At 40.8% G+C, this 15,225-nt stretch overlaps 1 protein-coding gene across 1 annotated transcript in view; it reads left to right on the forward strand.

The window, feature by feature from the left end:
* Positions 1 to 690: 690 nt before the first annotated feature.
* The window catches only part of LOC138792639 (fidgetin-like), a 62,265-nt gene continuing 47,730 nt past the window's right edge, over positions 691 to 15,225 (forward strand). Inside the window, exon 1 of the mRNA XM_069970296.1 lies at positions 691 to 913. The gene's annotated coding sequence lies outside the window, so the exon portion shown is untranslated. The remainder of the gene's footprint in view (positions 914 to 15,225) is intronic.

Genomic DNA, 15,225 nt, shown 5'->3' on the forward strand with positions numbered 1-15,225 from the left:
TTCTGGAACCCCTGATTTGGTTAAACCTTGTCCCACAACCGATGGTTTAATAGTGTGAACCCAATCATACTGTGTAGATTTTCTAGGGCAAGTCCCTGTTACATACAATACAAATGGGAAAAGCAAATCTCAAGTTTTCCCGATACTAAAATAGCCAGTGTTTGCAGTCATCTCTATTTTATGGTATAATGTAGTATGATCCCCCCCCATGCCTACATATTGGTTATGCAGTATATGTTATATGCTAGGGAGTGCTATATACATCTGAACCTTATTGTACTGAACTCCATAAAGTTCCCGTCTGCAACACTGTAGTAGTTTTGCACCAATAATGTGCTCGGAATATAATTCCTGCTTTAGTACTCAGTGAAACCCCCCATTGATTTCTAGTGTTTCTGATGTCACACAGTTAAAAAAAAAATCACAACTGGCCACTGCAACTTGTGCATGCTCCAAGAGGCGGATTTAGCCTCCCTCCCATTCTTTCACAACACTCTCTCTCTAAGCTCTGCAATTCCTTCCCCTGAAATCAGTGCTGAATAGGACCCTCCAGATACATCCGTCTTCTTCTCATGTGCTGCCTTTTGGATACCAAGAAGGACGCAGATGACCCTACTGTAGGGGGACAAGAGCAATGAATGCATGATTGGTCACTTTTTCTCCCCTGCTGGCTAATATAGTTTTGGAAGGAGTCAAAAGCTGGAGGGATGTGGTAGGGGGAGGGGAGGCAGGGGGATGCCCTAGTGATTGCAGTCCAGGCAGCCTGCTGTCACACTCTCCCTCTCTCTCACACACACATTGTCACAGTAAGAATGGTGAGTCCCACACACGGCTTCGCTTTGGTCCTCTTGGCTTTGCACAGTGTGGATTACTAAGCAGCACATTTGAAGGAGCATGTTCTCAGAACCAGGAGGTAAGGAGAGGCTTCTTACTGGATACATAAATGGTCTTTTTAAGGGCTGGATGTTCCCTGTTGCTTTAATGTGGAAGCAGCAGCTGTCCTGCATCAGCATGATCTGCTTTCAAACCTTTTGTTGCCAATGGGGCTAGCAATGCCTTGCCACACAATCCTACCACAGAGGTCAATAGGCATGATGGCAATTGTGCAAGCTCTGGGATTTAAAAAAAAATTTTTAACAAAGACTGGATTTCCATCCATTAGTATCTACATGCGGTGTGTACATTTGGGTCTGTGACTATCCTGCATATTGGCTTCTTTATTACTTATCTGTATATTCCATTCATGATATATTTAAGAGTATATAAAGTTGCTCCAATGTACTTATTCTTAAGATGTTTACAACGTGAACATGCAAACCTCCTCTTTGCATTACGTGTCCAATGGAAATGTAGCACTTTGTTGCAATTATATAGTAGGCTGGACTGTGAACATATATGTATGATTTTTATGAATGAGGGGTTGGCAATAGATAAGAGGAGTGGCGTTATGTGGAACATTGCACAGTACACTTCTAATCAATAGATTTAACTTTATAAATGTCTAATCAGTATATATATATATATATATATATATATATATATATATATTTATCTACATTACTATACCCCATTTTACATCCCTATTTACTTTTCTTTTACAATTTTTATAGTCGTTGATCTGACTATTTTGCAACTTATTTCACACGTCTTTTTGATTAGTGCTTGGATTGGTTTATTGCACCCTGGCCTATCCTAACCACCTATAGTATAATTCTCATTTATTTAGTGTATGAATTAGGGAAAGCTGACTGTGTGGTTTGCTCATTCAGGGACAATGCTTTCTGCCATGTCTGCAGGCTAGCGGCTACTCGGGCGCTGGATGGGGAATGAAAACACTACCAGGCTCGTGTATAAACAGTGTCTTAGTGAGAAAAGTTGTAATTCATATCCTTGCATCATATGCATGACAGCAGTTACAGCAATTGTCTGCTCTTACATTCCACAAAACTACTTGATGTTCATATATTGTGAGATCGATATATACCTATAGTGTGCAATTTTCCACTATTTTCTTAGACAAAGCCCTAGCATCTAGATACATATAATGGTTTAACTTCCCTAGAGGAAACACATAATAGAGGAGTGCACATATTTAGGGTTTAGCCCAATGCAAAGTTGGTAGAATTTTTTTAACGTTAAAATTTAAAATTGCAGGAATTTAGGCCACTTTTGGACATGTGTCAAGGATTTCAGGCCAAATTTGTGCAATCTCTAAACATGACTTGAACCATGTGTTCAGTAAAGTTTAAAAAGTTTATGTGACTAAATCCTTCAGTTCTCTGAAATGTTATAGATGGTTGATTTTATTGATAGTAAGCAGTGTTGGAGTGAACAGGGGCTTTGTTTGAGTGGGCTACTGCATGTGTGGGCAGTGTTAATAGACCCCCTTACCATTCTTGTGGACTGACATGAGCTCAGCCATGCCTACAACTAAATCAGCTCCACATACTGTATGCCAAGTACAGTAGATGCAACTGACTGCTCACATGGTTTCTTCTAAACTCTTTTGCTTGCATACGTCATTGCACAATACAACAGAACTAGCGTACATTAAACATAAGGAAACCTGATCCTTTTAATTTACATTCTGCAAACGTCAGTGGCGGCTTCAGTGTATAATATTCAACATTATCAAATAGAGTGCGTGACGTATTGCTATTCTTAGGTTGGATTTAACACTTGCTGTCGGGCTATGCACATGGAAGTCAAAGTTTCAGGCTTGACAATGTTGATGTTTCAGAGTCTGTTCTTTTATATGAAGAAAACAAATATAACTTTATCACATTGCACATTGGGATCTGGAAGACATCTCTTTATTCCCCTGGGGGATCTTGTGTTTCATATTAAGGCTCCAATTATTGCACACATGGTAAAATCTATTTATATCAACTCCTGTTAGTAAGGTCCTGTTGGAATTCTGAGACACTGTGTCACTGAGATTACGCAGATTCCACACCTCCTGCTGGATTATTTGATGTGGGAATGGCTCAGGGTGATCGTTTCCATTTCCATTAGGGTCTGAGACTGCACAGCTTGCTGCTTCTCCATCTATATTATGCATTGAGTCTATACCACAAACCCTCTGCTCCCATTGATTTGTACTGTTCAGCCCATGTAACTTATACTATGCTGCACCAGTGGAGAATCGCGATTGCGGTGAAGAAGAGACTCTAGTATACCTCCTAATCCACTTCTAATGTGGTACAATGCTATTAACTAGTGCATGCCATAAACCCTTTAGAAAAAGCATGCTATAGCTATGTTCCCCAGACAGTATTCTTGCTCAGTATTTTGTAACCAAAAACAGAAGTGGATTGAAAACACAGAAAGGCTATGTTCACTGTCAAAATTTAGTGGATTTTCGTTTGAAAATAACAACAATTATTTGGCTTTAAATGTTAGCCATCCACTCAATTTCAAGAGTCTGTGAACATAGCCTTTTTGTATTTTTAATCCACTCCTGGTTTTGGTTGCAAAATACTAAGCAAAGTACTATGCAAAAATACTGTGTGTGACCACAGCCTTAAACTACAAACTCTCCAGCTGCAGATGGAGATGTTGTCATTTGTGACTTTTAGGTTGAATACATTTTGAAGATCTCTTATCCACATCTTGTTATGCAGACTTTCTGAAAAGTCTGATTCTACACTTTACACTTTTAATGACCATCAAAAAGATTAAGTACTGGGGTACTCATGACTGTATCATTGTATCCAGGTTTAATATGGATGTAGTTTATACTTATTGGGACCAAAACACCCCTTTCTTACTGTTGCTTTACTGAATTAAACCTAGAGCACCATAGGATTCTATAAGGACCTAGCATTTCTTCAATACAACCACAGGGGATCCTGGTCTTGCAGCAGTACAATGGTGTGTAAGGATAACTCTAAGTCCCAGGCACTCCCTAGTTTTCTATGTAGGGTTGAGTTACATGTGCCTCATTTTACTATGTTGGCATGGATATCCACATGATATACCATGTGGTTTCCAACCCATAATGGCAACCCATAAGGAGCTGACATAATGCATTTAATTATAACCCATGTAACCTGTCGAGAAAGAAAGGATAGTAATAAGGGTGTATCCATGGGTTTGAATTCAGCAGGGCAATGTATGTAGAGTACTTCAGTAGAGAGGCCCCTCTTGCTTTCTGTTCCTTATAGTCTCACCCTATTTGTCAAGTGTTTCATAAACAACAACTGAGCTAAAGAAAACCAATGGCAAGTGTGGTAGAGTTAATATGCAAAGAGCTGAAGTGGAATTAAGCTGCACTAGACTACCAAGGGCATGGGATCTCTTCGCTGCTTTGCTTGTTGGTCTGTCTGCTGTATGATCTCTATATCCTTTACATGCCTTCCCTTTGTTATGGCTAATTCATACACTGCTGTCATCGGGCTGGTGTACTAAGGAAAAGAGAGCTGAGCACATCTGTACTGAGTGTTAAGAAACAACTGCAGTGAGTGCAGCCATGCTTTGCTATATGTATATGGGTGTTCCCATCATCTACATAACTAGGATAGAGTACTGAGGAAGGTTTATATGGGACTGTTAAAGAGCCACCATGAAGCACAGAAAACACATCTCCAAAAAGTTTAGTTACACATTAGTCTCTGCTGTATCTGTAGATGTATCCAAATGATCTAAGTCACATTGACTATCACTACAACCAATTATTAATATATTATTCATATATTATTCAATATGCAGCTATTTTATAATTTATATAATGAACAATCCAAAATCCAACAATTTACTAGTTCAGAAACGTTGAAAAGGTGTCCCCTCTGCCGTATGTTACCTACATGCACTCTATGTGAATTAGAACCTGGTTGCCTTAGTTTATTTCCAAATATTACATTTAGGTGTAAACTTAGCACTAAGCAGAGCAACCAGTCAGAAGCTGCGCTCATTGTGTGCTGAATCCTCAACACATTACCTGGAATTGTAGATTGGTGACTGTATTTAAGTGCAAACTTTACATCTAAATGCAACTTTCCATAAAGGAAAAGTATTATGTTACAAAAGTGCATAGTCTATTTCAAGGTTTGTGAGTGGGGGAAATATGTTTTATTATTGGTGTGAATTGGAATTTCATAGAATTTTATACAGCTACATTAATGACAAGAGCAAGTAAAGAGACCAGCTTAAAGGGGTTCTGCCACCATAAACTCTCTCCTCACGATAGGAAATACTGTAAGTGTATGATTATGGGGGGTGTCAAATATGTGCGCTGCCACACCATTCATTGTTGAAGGCACCTACAATAAATTGCTACCCTATTCAGATGGGAAAATCCAACATGAAAGAGGGAAAGTGTCACAGCAGGTGAATCATCCATTATCATACCCTTATTGCTCGTAAACTGTGGATAGGTAATAATTGTTCATGGGGGCAAAACCCCTTTAAGGTTCCATAAGTTGTGAATTATATTTATAAGCATTGGGGAAAGCACAAACCTCAAATAACTGTGTTAAGCGTTCCTACATGTTCACAGATTTCACACAACATATGTGTTGTATAAGTCATGTGACACGAGACATAGTAACGTGGTGGTATCGGAGGGATGCACCAGACACTTTGTGTTGGTAGGGGTCCTGTGCCTCTGATAGCTCTACTGATAGGATTACTGCCATTTACCCTCGGCTGCTTAATTATAACTTGAAGCAACAGCTACACAGAACAATTAAGCTTCTCTAGGTCAATATCAACAAATCTTCACATCTTGGCACGGGTTAGATTTACCTTGCTACTTGCAGCTTTCTAGTTGCACCTATACAGTATGCAGAAGGAATATAATTGTTATAACACCAAGCTTCTTGCCAGGGACTTCCCTAAGCCTAGTCTACCCCCTTACAGGACTGCATCACACTTAGGCCACTATACAGGCCAAAAAGGTGTCACAACCCCAAAAAGGTTTCCCATAGTCCCTCACTCACAGTATACACATTATCTGCCGGACATAGTCAATCCTAGAGAAAAAATGTCTCCCCAACACAGAGCAGTACACAGATTATTACTATCCCCAACTAGTGCACTGACCGCTGTTCTATGATATACGTCAGACCTTGCTGCACAACACCAGTCTGGCACATCCAAAACTAAGGGTGTCTGACAGAGGAGTAGGTAGCCCTCATACAGATGCTACGCAGTAACTTGTCACTCAGGTCAGCTTCCAGCCCAGTAATTGTTCTCAGTGGACAAGCCCAGGCCATCTCTCAGGCCCCAACAAGTTCCCTAGATACACCATGTGGTTCCACCACACTCATTCCCCTTCTGGTGTCAAAACACTTCACTATATAGTCTCCCAGGGAGACTACCATCCCTGCTCATCAAGGACTGCAAGTCCACCACAGTGCACCATCCCATTCTTACCCAGTACTCAAAGTACTTATGAAGGTACTCGGACAGTATGTAAATAATCTACAAATACATACTTAAAATGCTTTTAAATAGAGCTAAAATGGGACATAATCAGTCTTAAGGGGGAAGAATAACATTTACCTCCCTTACATGTCCACCTGACTTCAAATGAATAGGCACTGTACATGGCAAGGTTCCCATTTTACACTTATTTTGTGTTTCAGCTACAATGCAACTTCTGACTGTCATGTAATGTAGCCAGGTTGATACTACTGTTACATCTCGCATCACATGTGTTTCCGTATAATCTTGTGGTAATAAACTGGCAAGCACTCTGGTGACTTATGTAACTCATTTAACCTAGCCGTACAGAATCACTTTAATTCACCCTGGAAAAAAGCTAATAGCGGAGGCTGATGTGTCATTTAGGCTTTGCTTGGAGGAGGTATATGTTATGAGAGCACATTGCAAGCCCCTTGTCCTGAGGGACAAACACAGAAGGCGAAATGACTGTTAAAGCCGGAATGTTCTTTCTTTATGTCTCAGTCATTAATTAGAAAATCAAATGAATGGGATTTGTGATCCCGCTACACATGTACAAGCAAAGAAATTAATTAAAAAGAAATCAAAGAATGCAATAAGAAAGTGTAGGTATCTAAGGAATATGTGGTTAGAAGCTTAGAAGTCTAGGATCCTTTAAGGGGTTGCACCATGACAATAAGCTAATCACTAAGTGCCCCCTGCTGACACCCCCAGCGATAAGTTATATATGGAGAAAACTGGCAATAAGGGATCCATTTTTCCTTGTAGCACCACCAAAGAGGAAATGAAGCATTACACAGTTTCCATTTAAATCAATGGGATGTCTGTGTATTTCCAGACAGGACAGGTCCTCCAAAGTAAGAGATGCTCTTTGTATTCTCCTCTCACTCAAGAGATGAAGATGCAGAACAGGAAGACCTCTCTCAGGACAAGCCATTTATTATTGCCTGGATCTATGTATAGTTACACAGATGTTTTTATACTAAAAAGGCAGGGCCTTCAGCTACTGTATGGAGAGAAAAAGCATCCTTCACACTTCAATCTACAGAGCCCACATGCACAATGATACTTTCCTTAGAATGGGCTGGGAGAGACCTTTTTGGGATATGCTATGGGCACCCTCTACACTTTTGTCACCTCTGTTCCAAATGTAAATGTTTAATTTGAATGGGATGTGAAGATGTAAACTGGGATGATTTGGGATGTAAACTGGACAGAAAAATCGGTGATGCTTATTTAGCATCCATAAATAATACTTAATAATTTAAGTATGTTCTACCACTATATTTTCTTATGATGTTAAACGTCAACTCGGGGCAGGGCGATTCTTTTGTAAAAGTGCCGGGAATGGGGAGGCTGAATGAAATAAAGTGCCCTGACATTTCTGGCTCCAGCGCTAATACTGTGTACCACCGCTCCGGTCCCTGGCCGCATTCTGGTTACAGGGACCTGGGATGTGATGTGTTAGGGCCGCTCAGCCAGTCAGCAGCTGAGGCAGGACCCCATTACAGCGGCTGACTGGCTGAGCAGGCCTCCCACGTCACCTCCTGGGTCTCCTCGCTAACCAGGAAGCTGCCAGGGACTGGGGGACTGGAGCAGCGGTACGCAGCATCAGTGCTGGAGACCGAAAGATGAGTGCACGTTGTTTCCTTCAGCCTCCTCCTCCCTGGCACGCATTTTCACCAAAAAATTGCCTTGCCCAAAGTTATTCTTTAACATTTGTGATTGATAAAGCTCATACAGTTTTAACACCATTAACATTAGAATGGCAATTCTCATTTCTTATGTTCATCTAAAATAGAAACGTACATTTGGTTTAATTGAGGGTTATATATGTGTATACTGTTCTATCACATACCATATTACATGTTTAGAATAAATTCTCACGCTCTACAAACAATGGCTTTTCCGCCATGAACAGCTGTTGTTTAACGCTACCTGTGGCCGGAATTAACAATCACGATCGGCCGATGTTTTTACAGCATGTGAACATAGGCTTAGCATAGTAAATAGTTTTGTGGTCTGTCTGTGTATTGGTACATTGATTTAGCATTTACAAATCCAGTATATATAATAACAGCAATGTGTCAGGTCTCATGTAATAAGACTGGTTGATAAGATCAAGGCGGACACAATTTCATTACCCCAGCCTGTGTACTGTATATGTTCAGCTCCTTACTTTCTGTTGTGCTCTTGGTTTTATATTGCACTAAGACAAACTTCCCTATTCCTCATGCATCATTCCTGCCTTCCTGTTCCACGTGGCCTTTTATCTCTAAATCTGTTCCAGTTGTCCCTGGAGCTGGGAATGCGGGAGATTACAGAAATCCTCCTGTATTTTCTCGTTTGTTTGTGCGCCACATACCAGAAAAATAACAACGTGAAGGGTAATCTAGACCTCGTCCGCTCACTCAGCGCCAAATTAGATTATCCAGATCTACAACGCTGAAGTATTTAATCCTGTATTCATCTAGATTGAATTAAAGAGCCACCATAAATGAAAGTAATCCAAATTATAAATTGATAGTTGTATCTGTTTCAGACAGAGCTGGTTGACATCCAATATGGCCCATACTATAGTTATCAGCTTTCTCCAGCTTCTCTATGGCAAATCTGCCTAGGCAGTGATCTATCCCTTGTTCCAGTAACATTATATACGTCTAAATTTAAACCATGTTTATGTTTGGCTGTGGGAGGATATGCCAGGAAAATCATCCAACTGAGTGCCAATATACTTTATAGGGCAAATACAACTGGATAAAAAAACACACACAATTTTTTTTTTTTTTTTTTTGCAAAAGCGAACATACACAACTATATAGCATACAGTTACTTGTGTGGGTTTATACATAAGCCAACTTTTCAGATTCTGGATTGTGAGAACGCTGGCTGACACCTATTTGGAAGCAAAAAGGATGACCGTGCATAGGGGATATATTCTGATTGCTTTATTTGGAATCAGAAAGCATTGCCTTGTCAGTTTTTTTCCTTCTTCTGGATCAACACAGTAGGGTTTTAGGTGGAACTTGATTGGTTGGATTCTTCTTCAATGTAACCAACTACATAACTATTTTAGTTGTCATCCAGTTTTTTCAGTCATAGAGTAGAATTTTTTTTAACAACGTGACAGAAAGTGAACTCAGTTGATCTTTGTTGACATGATGATAGTAGAGTGTATCAGAAGCTAGTAAACCTAGTGCGGTGGGATAGTACAATAGTTAAGTTTTGGTAGACGTTGTCTTTGTGGGTGCACGCCTCCACATCTCAGTGCTTTTGGTAATGACGGTTAATGAGGCTTTTTTGTTTTGTGGGCTGTTATTGTGAATCCACGCAGTCACCCCAGCGTTAAAAATAACCTGAGACAGCATCTGAAAGCAGCAGTCCAGCCTCATTTTCTTTTCATTTTTCCACATCAGCGGGTAAAAACTCTTCATCTAACCTCCCCCCGGAAACCTGGTGCAGAGTATACAGTTAATGCCATGTTTCTCAGCTTTGTATTACATGAGGTTGCGAAGTGCTGTCTCGGGGGTATGGCACCTCTCAGTGTCAGCATGTGACACAAAGTTCAGCTTTCAGTGACATGCTCGTGCTTGACATAGGCATCAGAGGGATTTTTGTAACTGCTGCGCTGCAAATCCCCCTGCACAGTGTGAAGCTTTCTATCAATTGTTCTGCAAGGCATAGCTTGGCTCAGTCCCCGTATTGTTTTCTAGTATTTGCAGTAGAGGCGCACTGTGAAATATTCATAGAAGAGAGTTTAATTCCATTGAACAACCAGTTGAACAGATAAGAATCTGTTTTCTTCGAGCCTTGAAGTACATTGACAGTCTGTTTATGTGTATGCAGCTTTGAGAATGTATTTGATGTCTTGTTTATTGTTTAAGTGTCACTGGTGATAAAATAGGGCTGGTGTGAATTCAGCTCTAATCCAATGGATAGAAAAGCTGGGATTGCTGTATTATATGCATATGCATTATATGTATATGCAGCACCCTAACATGTATAGTGGTGCATGATTCATGTATGACAACATGCAGAGTTCATATGGAGTCCCTGGGAAGGCTAGGTTCACACTGCGTTTTCAGCATCCGTTTAACGGATCCGTTTTTTTTAACGTCCAGAAAAATAGGGTCAGCAACGTTTTTTTGTCCGTTTTGGTCCGTAAAAAAAAATGGATCCGTTTTTTTTTACAATGGAAGTCAATGGAAAAACGGATGCACACAAATGAATCCGTTTTTTGCAATCCGTTTTTCATGCGTTTTTTGCAAAAAACGGATGCGTTAAACGGATGCTGAAAACGCAGTGTGAACCTAGCCGAAGCACCATGTAAGCATCTAAAAAACACCTCATTCTCTAATACAGGATGTGAGGCTGCAGGACATGTATACAATTGGAGGTTCAGCATGTGTCTGGGGTATGCTATGTTTACCAGATTATGGATCCATACATCAGTTTTTCAAAGTGTGTCTGGATTGTAGGAGAATCATTGAGTCCATGCTCCACTTTATCATCATCACACTCAAAATGGCTGCTTTATGTGCTCCTTATTTAAAGGGGTTATCCAGCGCTATAAAAAACATGGCCACTTTGGCACCACTCTCCAGTTTGGTTTTGAAACTCAGTTCCATTGAAGTAATTGCAGCTTAATTGCAAACCGCACCTGAACTGGAAAGAAGAGTCGGGGAAAAGTGGCCATGTTTGTGTAGCGCTGGATAACCCCTTTAATTTTACACACCATTATGTATTTAAGGAAACTTTTCTACAAGTTCCTAAAACCATATTAATGCAATGTAAAATGTGTAGATTCTTATATACAGTACATTTTTGTGTTGCTTAAAGGGAAAGAGTCATGCTGAAAATAATCTGATCTGTGGGCATCATTATAGAGCAGGAGGAGGCAAGATGATTGATATCAGGGGCGTAACTACCACTATAGCAGCCATAGCGGCTGCTATGGGGCCCGCCGCATCAGGGGGCCCCATGGCCTGCTCCTGCAAAACACTGGGCCCCCTGAGCCGTCATCATTTGCAGCACCGGGTGGCCCTGCTGGTCTCCTGGGTTTTGTACTGCAAGCACTCCTGACCAGAGCTAGCAGTTATGTAGTTATGACTTCACTTGACCGTTTAGTGGTCAGTCGGGGGGGGGGGGGGGGCCCAATCAAAAGTTTGCTATGGGGCCCAGCCATTTCTAGTTACGCCCCTGATTGATATATTTCATTTCTTCATGTAAATCTCTGCTCATTCTGGGTTTAGGAGTCCAGTGGGTGGTCCTACTCAGGGGTTAACACACACTGGACTCAGAATTTCAGAATCGGTAGTGATCTATACATTATGAGAATATATATATATATATATATATATATATATATATATATATATATTTATATGTATTATAATTAACTTTATTTTTTTAAATTAGGTACTTGAGACTTTGATTTGGCTGACATCTCCCGTTATAAGAGCTGACATGCTTGTTACTTTATCACCCCATTGTGAGAGTGTGCAGCGGGTTACTGCGCTATAGATGTGATTTTAGTGATGAAAGACATTTCGTGGAAAAACAAACACAAAGTAAAGCCTTAATTCTGAAAACGGCAGTAATGAGCGCTTGACCTGGTGATTGTCAAGCAGACTTTTCAATCTCTTCTCATTGGGCTGCCTATTATAGAGGGTTAAAAGTGGACTTGTGGGGACTGGGTGCTGAGTTGCTAGTCCTGGATCTACTCACCAACAGGCTGTGAGCATTGACAGAGACAGGGGAGGGGGCAGCTCTATCGCAGCTAGCTGAGAGGCTGCTCCCTGCCTGGATCCTGTACTTTTAAATCTCCTCTTCACTTTCAGGAATGTTTGCCAGAAGAGAAAGATAATAGGCTATTGACATGAGTAGGAAGTGTGGGATCATTTTGTAACGTAATAGTTACTGACTTAGTTTCTATATTTGCAGCTCGTTTCCTTTCACAGTTTCATAAATTCTTTCACAAACTTTTTAGGGGATGAGTTTCCTGTATATTCAGCATTTAGGGATGTGCGGCATGGTTTGTTCCTACTCCTGTATTATTCAGCCTGGGGGAAGCTGGCATATTTTATACCAGGAAGGGAAATCAATCATAAAAACCTATTGTGAGGCTACATTCACGCATCAGTAGCCAAGGATGGATGTGCATCCATAGCCGTCCACAATCGCGCAGACTTGTGATCATAGAATCACAGCTCCATAACACCTACAGGCATAAGATCAGGGCCATTCAAATGAATGGGTCAGCAGTCTGAGGATCCGGAATTACAGACGTGTAAATGTAGCCTAAGGGTGCCTTTACACAGAGAAATTTATCTGACAGATTATTAAAGCCAAAGCCAGGAACAGACTATAAACAGACAATAGGTCATAAAGGAAAGACTGAGATTTCTCCTCTTTTCAAATCCATTCCTGGCTTTGGCTTCCAAAATCTGTCAGATAAACCTCTCTGTGTAAAAGCACTCTTAAAGGGGTTATCCAGCATTACAAAAACATGGCCACTTTTCCCCTACTGTTGTCTCCAGATTAGGTGTGGTTTTAAAAGTCAGTTCCATTGAAGTAAATGGAGCTTAATTGCAAACCACACCTGAACTGGAGACAACAGTAGGGGGAAAAGTGGCCATGTTTTTGTAGTGCTGGATAACCTCTTTAAGTCTGTTCACATCAGATGACAAATCACAGCCACGTAAAGGCAGCTCATAAGGGAACCAACATTTATGTAATGGCTGAGAATATAAGAAAGTAGCAGTATCTGTAAAGGGATAACTGTGCCCTTTGAATAAAGCAGGAACTTCTGAATGTATCATTTAGAGATATGGCTATAATATATCATATATATTGCAATAGTTGACATTGTTCCTCTCTACGTACATTGCTTTATTTTGGGAAAAAAAGTTTCTTCAAATCACAGAAACATTCTGTTTAGTTGCAAGCACAAAAAAATGTAAACAATAGTCCAATGTACGTGCGAGTGTTGCACAACCTATTGCATTCCTATGGACTGTGACCACTGTGTGACAGTTGATAATATAGTGTGAAACAAATTCTGTGTGTAACTTCAGACGCACCATATGGAGGAGGGGGGAATGTAACTCAAACATAACATAAATATTAGGATAATGCCATAAGTTATTCAGGACTAGAAAGGAATAGCAGCTCTATTACAGTAACAGCGCCACTCCTGTCCTCAGTTTGTGTATGGTATTGCAGCTCAGGACTACTAAAGTGGAGTTGAATTATAATGTTGTAATACCACACACAACCTAAGGACAGGTGTGGCCCTGTTTTTAGGAGAAAGCAGCTATGTTTTTGTAATCCTGGATAGCCCCTTTAAGGCATGTGCACAAAAGTCTCATTATTGCTCTCTGCATAAAACATAAGGCTACGTTCACACAATGTTTATTTTCAATAAATAATGGCCGTTACAACAACGGCCGCTGTTTATTGAAAATTAAAATAACATTGTGCCCTATGGAATCCCATCCGGAGTGTATACACATGTCATGACATGTCAGTTTTTTGCGTCCGCTATTAATTGTATAGCGGTTGCCCAAAACTGACAGAGCAGACAATGTAAAGTGCGGCTCCAGCTGCACTCTACATTGTCTGCTATGGTGATTTAGAATGCGGGCACACCCGAATGCGCCCACATTCCAAATCAAAAGAAGTGAAGTTCATCCAGCCGATACTGCCGTACCAGCCAGAGTGAAAATCACTGACAGCGGCCGTTTTGTGACATGGCTGTGTCACGGAACGGCTGCTTTCTTACTAAGAGTGAACGCGGCCTGAGGCTATGTTTACACTACGTATATGTCCGGCCGCATATTTTTCGCGGCCGGACATATACGTGTAAAACTCCGGCCGGGATTTACACAAGTTGCGGCCGGCTACGTACGGTCCGCGAACTTACGCCCGTAATCTACGTACGCTTCCCGAGTGCCCTACGTAGCGATCTGACAGCGTTCTTTTACTTGGATATCTTCGCCTAGCCCCGGACACCCCACAGAACTTTTTGGATCGGCAAATCAAAGTGTAAAAATGAAGAAATCACCACTCCGTACAGGACCGCATGTTACGCTACGGGCATAAGTTACAGCATTTCTGTCCCGAAACAATGGTCTGGTTCATTTTTTACGGCGCCGCATACGATCCGGGCGTAAGTTCTTACGTAGTGTGAACTGTGCAGCTGTAGATCCTATACTTTCCATTGTACGCAAACTATGTAAATCTCCGGCTGCTTATTCACGGAGCGCGCTAGGGCCGAAAACTTATGTAGTGTGAACATAGCCTAAAGTAGTAAAGATGACGCTTTTGAATCAGGAATTTTTTTTTAAAGCTTGTTGGTTTTTGTCTTCTGCAGAGAGCTCTGACAATATGTATGGTCCCTTAAACTACTAAATGACTAGCTTGGATGGGCTACATATACATATATCTTTAATATAAAGTGCTGTGAAGCAGGCTATTGTAAGTAATGGGTAAATGCAGTATGTAACATACTATCAAAAGCCTATATGTGCTGATAAAAAATGGGGGTATGGCTCTTCTATATGACTGCACCGTAGTCAGCTAGAAAGTTCCCTACAGGTTCTCACATACCAGAAAGGATGAGTTTTATCTGCAATGTATTTATAGAATGTAATGTGCAGCGTACATTGGTATTACATAATGCAGCAATAGTGTAGATGGATCAATGATGTATCTGGCAAACTTATCCCTATCACACACTGAAGCCAAGCTGGAAGCGCTCCAGATGCATCTGGTGCTTGAGTGTATATTAAAGACTCATTCATCACAGAAATCCATGAT

The sequence above is a fragment of the Dendropsophus ebraccatus genome, chromosome 5, assembly GCF_027789765.1.
Source record: "Dendropsophus ebraccatus isolate aDenEbr1 chromosome 5, aDenEbr1.pat, whole genome shotgun sequence".
Lineage (NCBI taxonomy): Eukaryota > Metazoa > Chordata > Amphibia > Anura > Hylidae > Dendropsophus > Dendropsophus ebraccatus.